The sequence below is a fragment of the Centroberyx affinis genome, unplaced genomic scaffold (assembly GCF_046629955.1).
Source record: "Centroberyx affinis isolate AG114_WGS23_722 - 3 ecotype Tasmania unplaced genomic scaffold, CSIRO-AGI_Caff_v1 ptg004591l_1, whole genome shotgun sequence".
NCBI classification, from domain to species: Eukaryota; Metazoa; Chordata; class Actinopteri; order Beryciformes; family Berycidae; genus Centroberyx; species Centroberyx affinis.
The window spans coordinates 15370-25462 of record NW_027282209.1 but is presented as its reverse complement, the minus strand read 5'-3'; positions in this window follow the sequence as shown (position 1 = coordinate 25462).

The following is a 10093-nucleotide window of genomic DNA, read 5'->3' as shown; positions in this document are numbered from 1 at the left end:
CCCGTTGATAGAGCAGAGAGCAGTGTTTCTCTCTCTCTCTCTCTCTCTCTCTCTCTCTCTCTCTCTGGTGGGTCTCCCTGTCTCCTCTTTTTAGACTCAGAACCTGGCTGCTGTTGCTGGCTTTCTGACAGTGGTAGTACACACTGACGCTAGAAAGTGTATGTGTGTGTGTGTGCGTCTTTCAGAGAGAGTGACAATTATCAGAACAAAATTGTGAACAAGTATAAATGGGAACGCATATCTGTGTTTGTGTGTCTGAGAGTGTGACGATTATCAGAACTGTGAACAAGTAAATGTGCATTTATCTATGTGTGTGTGTGTAATGTCTCACCGAGTAGCTACAGTCGAACAAAACTGTGAACATCTGTGATCTAAATGTAAACGCATCCGTGTGTGTGTGTGTGTGTGTGTACATCTTATTCTAACCCTCCAAAACAACTCTTTGCCGTGACACCTGAGTGCCAAGTGGAACGACACAGAGAGAGAGAGAGAGACAAAGGGAGAATGAAGATAAGGAGGAAGAAGTGAGAGAGGAGGAAGAAGAGACGATAAGAGAGGCTGACGTCCACGCAAACACCATGCAGCAGCCTCCGCATCCCCCCCCCCCCCCCTGTCCTCCCCCAGCCTTTCTTTTCCTTTCCTCGCCACTCGTCCGTTGCAACTTCGCTCCCGCAATTGTCTGGAGAAGTCAACCCGGTGGCGGAGCAGTAGACCGATATGTTGCTTTGCTGAAGTGTCGGTCCGATATTGCTCTTCCATTCAAAATCACATCTGGTCTGGTCAGTGTCGTCCACCTCTGATATGATGACTAAGATGCAGTTTGTTTGATTACATATTTATTGTAGAATTGATCAACACTACACTGGTTGTCTATGGGAAGCCATGAACCTGAATTGATTCTAATGTGACATTTTGATCAGACTCCACACAAATATGCAGGCAATTATTGTCTTTGGAGAGTTTTAGTGTCCCATGGTCTACATGCTGTTGCAGAGGCTTTTCCACCCTGACAAGAATAAACTTCTGGGGGGAATACTTGCATTTTTTGGATCAAAAAAGGTCCAAATTAAAGAGGTAATCCTTGTTTTGTCTCCATCTTTGGTGCTCAGCGCTCATTGCTGTGGTGTTTCTGCACTGCACTTCCCAGAGATCACCTGTCCATCAAAAAGTGTGGGCGGAGCTTGGATTTTCTGTTGATGAAGTTTGAGTTTCAGTAGGTGGCGCACTTTTCTTTGTCTGTTCAGCAATGGTGGCTATCACTGCTCATGCTAGCTACCCAGTTCTTCTTCTATTTATTCCAAACAAACCTTAAACATAAAACACATCACTTCCTGTGCTCCAGAGGATTTTTCCAGGGAAAGAGCTACCAGACACCGGGTGTATAGAACAGCAAATGGAAAAGCTTTCATGAACTGGTTATAGGTTGAACCACTATTGTGTTATAACAATCAGAGATAGAGAGTAGCAAAACAGATATTTATATGAAAATGTTGCACACTGTTACTTTAAAGGTACTGAATATCAGCACAAAATGTTGGCTATTGGCTATCAATGTCAGTCTTCAAAAACCCATCAGTCCAACTAGATGAAGCACACATAGTAAATGGCAGAATAATGCTCAAATTAGGTTATTGTATTTTCAAGCTTAGCCAGCATTAAAAAACCTACACACCCAAACTTATGCTGGCTGAGGCTTCAGAACAAAGCCAACTAATTTGAAAATGTGTCTGGCATGACGGTGCTTCTCCATTGGGAGTATCTACCGCAACTGCTGGTTTAGGAAAGCACTGTGACCATTCTGTACACTTCTGACAGTGGTTTCTTGACTGTGAGAACTCATAACCATGGAAGAGTCAAGCCAGAGAAAGACTGATGTGATCTGTGACTCAAGGGAGGATAAGCATTGGTTCTGTCCTGATTCTGCATGCCTCTGCTCTGTAAGGACCCCACTGCACCTTAAGGCGAGCACTGCTGGTATGAGACCGACCAACCACGTGATAGCTGTAGGGGGGGATGGTTCTCTCCGGCTGTCTGACTCTCCGTTCAATTCAATATATGGCATTAAGTACAAAAGCCCTTACTGCCAATGCAGCAACAACAAATACAACCAGTATCAAACCATGACAATATGACATTTAATATGACAAATGGTTCACGAATATCGAATGAATTGTACATGAATTGCTCAGGTTTGGCTAAAAGCACCAATATTTGTATGTATGTACAGTTGGATGTCCTGGAGTCATGTATACATGTATATATGTTTCTGCGTTTGTCTCCCTCTCTCCATCCTCTCCTATATGACACTCACTTTGTCTCTTCTTTAGTTACATAAGAAGTGAACTTGCAAATGTTCTGCAGTCGGGGTCAAATGAGTGCCTTAGTTCGGGGAGAGCGAGCAAGAGAACGAGTGGGAAGGAGTGTGAGGCAGAGAGCAAGGTAAATACTGAGCCGTCAACCAGAAAAACTCAGCCTAAAAAGAAGAGACAATATAGAGCGATAGGGGAGAGAGTGAAGGAGGAAAGAAATAAAAACAACTAGACAGCAAATAAGATAAGAGAGAGAAAGATGGGAGAGAATGAGAGAGGGAGATAAGAAATAGCCCTGCAGGAAAAAGCAGATCCCAATACAAGAGTAAAGAAAAAATCACAATTTATTTTTCTTTTAAGGACTGAAGCGAAAGCTTTCATGACACTTGCACCTTTGAAACCTGTTAAAACCATACAGTATTTTTTTTTTTCCCAGTTTTTCTTTTTTTTCCTGATATACTTATGATGTTTTTGTGTGTCGACTTGGGTCTTTATCTTGCACTTTGTCCCTTTAGCATTATAGGTAAGGTCGGTTTACTTTACATGTAAAGTATAAGTAATTGCAATGCATTACAGTAAATTATAAGCCCATTAGAAGCAAACTTTCCTTAACATAAAATCATCAAACATCAGAGAATTCCAGTTATCCCAGTTATCATGTCATTAACTATGCAGTTGCCCCATTAAGTATTAAACCCCCTACGTTTTTGCACGATGTGTTTCTTAGCCTATATTGTCCTCTCATTTTAATAATTGCAACACACTCACAATGTGTTTATAATGTGCTTACAATGCCTATAACATGCACCACTTCAAGTAAAGTGTTACTGTGAGGTCCTGTTGTTCTACCAATTGCTTAGTCTGTTTAGTATGCAATACTGTTAAACATTTTAAACAGAATTTTTGCACCAATCAACATGAACAAAAATCCCTCCTTATTGTATTTGGAGACTATAAATTATATTGTAACCAAAAAGTATTTCCTCAGTCTGGGTTTCAGTGGGGAGTTTTAGTGTCCCATGATGACCTAAATGCTGTGTCAGATGCTTTTCCACCCTGACAAGAATACAATTCTGGAGGAAACACTGAATCCATGTAATTTTTGGGGCATAAAAATGGTCATTGGTCATTTAAATGTCAGTAAAGCTTACTTGATTTGAATTGAAATTGACTAGCCTACTCTTTTCGAGAGAGAGAGAGAGAGAGAGAGAGAGAGAGAGAGAGAGAGAGAGAGAGAAAGAGAGAGGATGAATAGAGGGATAGAGATAGGATAGAGAGGAGGCTATAGGTGGTGACAGTGCTAAACCAACACAGCAGCGCAGTACAATAGAGAAGCTGGAGCCTTTCAACAATACGACACGTGGGACAGATCAATGACCTAAGCGTGAGTGCGCACCCACCCACCCACCCACCCATACACACCCCCCCCCCCATACACACACACACACTAGCCACATGCTCATAAATCTCCAGCAAATGTCTCCAGTCTACCAGCTACTCTGCCCTGCAAACACCAGTAACTATTTGTGTGTTTTAAAGGTCAAAGGTTATGACCTGTGTCGGGCTTGTTAAAAAGTAATATACTTGTTATTTACTGTCCACTTCAAAAGTAATACTGTTGCTTTAGTTATAATAGTAATTTGTTACACAACTCATCAAAGTAGTGGGAATATATCCAGTAGTGGGAATATTTCCATTTTTCATCTAATCAGGGGATGATGACATTATTACTGAAATTGAAACAGTAATTCAGTACAGTACCTGTCAATGAGAAAATATGTGGATTAATTCCTTTAACATGTTACTGAGTTAGGTAATACACTGGTTATGACGGGGGTTTAACTTTCATATCAACAACAATAACACTCATAAATGTAAATTCTATACTGTGCACTTTAATGTATCAGCAGTCCTTTAGTCAGGACAGGAGATCAACTCTGAAGTCAAAGTTGCTTACTATTCGACACACAGAGGAGACAGAGCCATAGAGAGACATGGAGCCACAGAGAAAGAGCGAGAGGGCGGAGATGTGAATGAATTTCATTGATTCCAGTTTATAACCACAAGTGGGCAGCACTACATTACAAAGTGCCTTCCCATGTTGGTGGTTAATGAACTCCACACAAAATACTGTCTTTTCCTCACTGGTTGATGGACTGACTGACTGATTCACTACATACTGTACCTAAAACAGCCTACTGTAATTCTAGATTTATAATGTAAATAATCACGCTTTACTTTGCATTTTTGGCTCTTAACCCCCCCCAATCTCGGTACTTTTTCTCAGAGGGTAGAGAGACAGATGCAAAATATCATTTTAGGATATATTAGTTTGCATATGGCTTCCAAATTAATTCCATTTGTCAAGTCAGGTTTAGCCATATTTATTTATAGAAGATTTACATTTGCAACAGCAGAATATACTTGAATTCCTAGACATGCAACATTAAATAAGAAGGTCAAAGGTCAGGGCTGTAGTTCCCTTTAAATATACCTGACCATAAAAATAAAATAAGAAATAAAACAAGAGTTAAGAGTTTCTTTTAACAAATAGGTTTGTCACAACGTGCTTTGCAGAGGACAATGGGATACAAATACAGATGTGAAAGAACAAGCACAATATTAGTGTCTTTTGCTTCCATTGACTTTTACTTCAGAATAGGATTCCCTAGTCCATAAAGTTGGTTGTGTGCCCTTAGAGAGTCTTCAAATCCTTACATTTAACTACAAACCCTGTAACTTTACTACCTCAGCCTCTCTAAAAGCCTGGTTATAGTCTATAAATCATAGTCAGTAAATCAAATGCTTCCTGGTTAACACGGGGCTTCACCAATCACACCGAGACAAATTCCTGCACATGTATTTCATTTGGATAAATATGATACTGAAATAGAGAAAGAAGCCTAATGTTACTCCTTAAATATTGTGGATGCTGTGACTGAAATATGATAACATTGTGAGTAGTATGGGGAGAGGCATAAGTGAGCATAAAGAGGACACACACACACACACAAACACACACATAATCTCTCTCAAATGCAGGGAAAGCCTGCTAATTGACCTATTTTTAGTCAGCTGTGAAAATTGTTCCAAGCTAAAAATAATTGCAACTACATATTTATGCATTTCTCTGCATTGTGTGTCATTAGGGCTACAGCTGCTGTCAACGGTCCGGCCTGAACTAGCGCTATCGAGCCATACATACATTCATCTCGTCATTGTTGGGTGAAAACCTTGTATCTCCTGTTCAGGAACTAAGAAGAACGGCTTTGTTGCAGCTTGATGGTGAGGCATTTTTGAGGCTTTCCAATGGGTTTCGAAAGGTCGTATAATTTCCTCAACCTATAGAGGAGCATCTAACATTCAACTGAAGTGAATTACAAGAAGTACAAGGAGTGAATTACAAGGTTCACGTGACAACACATTAGTCACTGATGCTGGGCCCGGGACGTTCTGTAACCGCGGCCCGTCCAAAGATGCTTCATTGTTCTGTCCAGAGAGATCGAGCTGCTCTGAGATCAGCCTGGTCAAGTTTGGCCCTCAGCGGACACTGTATCGCTAGTACGGAGCAGGACTGACCACAGACCAGCCCAGGCAGATGTATTAGTCCATTGTTCTGCATTAGACAGTGGGGTCTTGTGTATCTGAAGAGGCGTTGGGACAAAAACAGTTTGGGGTTTTGTGCTTCAAAGCGCGCTACACTAATAGGGAAGGAAGGAAACGACAGGAGAGGATACCACAAGCTTAACACCAGACAGACACACTGTATACTGTTGTATGGCCATTGATAACAGCTGCTCTATAGGATTCTTGCTCTATACCATGAACTAGTCTAACACACTTGCCTTCAGGGTTTGACCCAAAATGGTTTTTAATAGGAATAAATGTGACAAAAACAAAGGAACTTGTCATTCATGGAAAAGAACCTGTGCAGCCGATTACAACCGGTGGACAAATAGTGGAGGTAGTCGACAATTTTAAATATTTAGGTACTCATATTGACAGCAAACTTGACTCTAGTGAAAATACTGAACAGATTTTTAAAACCTGTAACCAACGCCTCCACCTCCTACGCAGGCTCAACTCATTCGGAGTGAGCAAAGCTATCATGGAAACGGTCTATAAGAACCTAATAGAGGGGACCTTAACTTTTAACATGGCTATGTGGTTTGGAAATCTTAGTATGAAGGGAAGAGGTAAGCTACAGCGAATAGTGAATTTAGCCTCAAAAATAATTGGAAAAAGACAGAAACAATTGAGTGGCATCTATGAGGAAGTTATTCGTAGAAAAGCTGTCAAGATAGCTAATGACCCCTCCCACCCACTCCACAGGGAGTTCGAACTACTCCCCTCAGGTAGACGGTACAGAGTACCCATAGCCAAAACTAAGAACATCTTCAAGCATTCTTTTATACCAAATGCCATTAAGGCACTGAATGACACCATGCTTCGTTGAACTGTTTCTTTTATGTATTTTCCACTGTTGTCCTGCCTTTTGCCACGAACAAAATTGCGTGTAAGTGTTGTTGTTGTTGTTGTTGTTTTGTTTTTGTACTGTTGTGATTTTAATTGAGACCGAAGACAAATTTCCACATTGTGGACAATAAATGAAACTAACTAACTAACTAACTAACCCCCTGATTTGACCATTTTCATGCCAGTTTAGATCATGGGACACTAAAACTCTCCACTGAAACCCAGGAAGATAATAATAAAACATATTCATGCATAATTGTGTGGAATCTAATTAAAATGTCTCATTTGAATCATGTTCATGCTAAGGGCTTCCTATAGAGAACCAGTGTAGTATTGATCAATTCTACAACAAATATGCAATCAAAAAACTGCATCATATCCATCATATCAGAGCCTGCTCTTACAAAATAATTGATATCATACTATAAAAACAAATGATGGCACTTTTTGAAGGATAGTAGGTAAATTGATGATCTTTGATCATAAAATGATGATACTTGTACAGACTAGAACATCTACATTTTAGAGATACTGAATGATGAACTTCAGGTTATGATTTTTTTTTTAATTTTATTTAAAATTTAACATTACATTTTGAAATAGAAGCCCATGCACCTTAATTATTTACTGACTGAAGTGCAATGACAGGAGGAGAAAAAGGCTCACAGTATTGGTCCATTGGTCTGAAAGTATCATGAAGCTACAGAGGCACACAACTTTGGTCTCTTAACCATAAGGGACTGGATGAATCAGAAATATAAGCCAGCACTGCGATTCGATGCCCCACTGCAAAAACATCAATCAAAACAAGTCTTATTTATCTAATATTAAGCCTTTAAATCAGACTTTTCTTCAAACGACTGAGGGAAATCTTGGTTGAATGCACATCGTTTGCAGTGGACTCTATGCAGGCAGAGAAAAAGCATCTTATGGCCAAATTCCCACTGACATAATGATGAGCTGTGCAGCCACCTCAACTCTCTTGTTTTGAATCCGGTTAGCTGGTTTAGCTGCTCTGCCTTCCACTGACCTGGCAAGCTTGACAAGCGCCCGGTCTATTTTAAGGCCTTTGTGCTTTGCTGGGAAACATGTGGAAACGATGAAATCACTTGATACAAACGGAGCCGTTCTCTTTGATGTCGCCCATCCAAGAGGCAAATGGCGGCAACGAGCTTCGGATTAAAAAGAAGTACTACTTTTATCTCATTGTTAAAGAGGATAACATGCTTATTAATATTTTACATCATTAGCCTAACCTATTTTTACTTTGGCAAAACTGAAGAAAATAATAATTGTGTTACAAGGTGCAGACTATCAACCTAAACAACTTTAAGACTTTTTAATCAAACTATAGACTTACTAAGGCGATATGGCTTTCATTCCAAGTGGGATGGCTATGTGGAAATCTAAATATTGACTGATCTGAGCTATACGATTAATGAAAAAAAAAAAAAAAAAAAAAAACAGAATCATAAGCTTCCAGTTTCCAGTCAGCTTCCTATTCATTTAATCTGAGCAAATCTGAGCAAATCCTAAATGTTGGGCTCATACTTAATGCAATACCTAATGCATTAATCTCCAATGGAAGTTTGTTCATTTCAGACAACAGAGTATGTTATAGCTGCATCACTGTTGCAGACACAACAGTGCTCAAAGTGCTTTAAAAAGACAAATTATGGAGAAAATGTGTCCATGTGTATGCTAATTCATATCACATCCTCAATACTTCTCTATTTTCTAAAATAAAATGTAATATGATATTGCACAGCCCAAGTTGTGAATGTGTCAGCCATATATGAATTAGGCAGGAGGGTGGGTGGGGTTCTTGACGCCAGCTGGAAACCTTTGGCCCAGTTCCACCAGAATAAGGGTTGGAATAAAGCCACTCTGACCAGCAAACAGATGAGGCGCTGCAGGTGAAGAGCAGTGAATGAACAAGAGCTGGAAAATATCTGAGCTTTTGAAAAAAAAAAAAAATCACTTATAGGCCAACAATGCACAATGAGCCTGCCTAAAACTGCAAAAAAAAGTCAGTTTTTCATCTTGTTTTCATTCTTAAAAATCTTTCTTGGTTTAAAAAAACAGTCAATAAGGTGGAAATATTACACTTTCACTGTCCCTTGATACAAGCAAATTCTTCAGACAAGTGGACTTGCGTTGGCGTATTTTGTTTCACTTGTTTTATGGAAAGTAAGATTTCCAGACTCCTTGAGGCGCTTTTTTTCCACAGTGCCACACCCCCATATGGGTCAACTCTTAAAAAAGTGAGGAGGAGGACAGAAATCAAAAACAAGCTCAAGTTTCAGAGTGGTGTGAATCCGGTCATGTGTTTCCCTATTGGTGTCTGCTGCCTGCTGACAGCTGGCGATGGGGAGGAGGAGGGAGAGGAGGACAGCAGTGATGGATGGAGTGATGGGAGGGAGGTCTGGAGGAGGGATGTCTCTGTGGGTTTGTAGCCAATTTCCATCAGGTACCCCTATGTTTTTTACTGGTCCAGAAGCCCAGATAAGAAATTAGCCTGGTGTTCTGTATCAACTGATAATGCAGCAAATGCCGGACAATAACTTGTCAAAATGTAATAAAATGTCCCACAAAATGAGTAAAAAATGTAATACAACCTGTTAATATAATAACTGCAACATAATGTAATGACATCTTCAGACTGATATTGTAATAATTGCTGGCTCATTTACTGATGTATAATATTACCTGGAACAAAAATATTACATTATCAGGTTTTATTACATTTTGGACTCATTTAGAGACATTTTATTACATTTTGACAAGTTGTTACCTCATATGGCAGCTATTACATGATCAGCTGCCACACTGTGTGAGTGCTAAAAACATGTTAACCTCTCCTCACAGTCGGGAACAAATGAAAGCATGTCCTTCCCATTGAAAACAATGAGAAACAGAAGCCAGCACTGGAAAGAGGGCACCCATGGTGGCCTTAAATCTCATTTGGACAGGTTTAGTCTCTCCAGGGAAGGTAGAATTATTGTAATTACTACTTGAGCTTCTCATTATTTTAATCCCGTCCAGAGCGACCATGTCAGTGATCTTTGACCCAGTATTAATTACCGCCCCAGTTGGTCAGAATTACTTCCTGAATGTCAACGAATTACACAATTTAATTTTTTTTTTATTTAAGGAGGCTTATTAACTGGTATGAAACCACCTACAGCTATACTATACACTCCTTCTTGGGAGCCAAATAGGAAAAGGCAGCCCATCAGGAGAGCTAGATCCTGCAAGCTGCTATGATGAACCATTGTAATGCCAACTATCTGTTGGCTAACAGGATT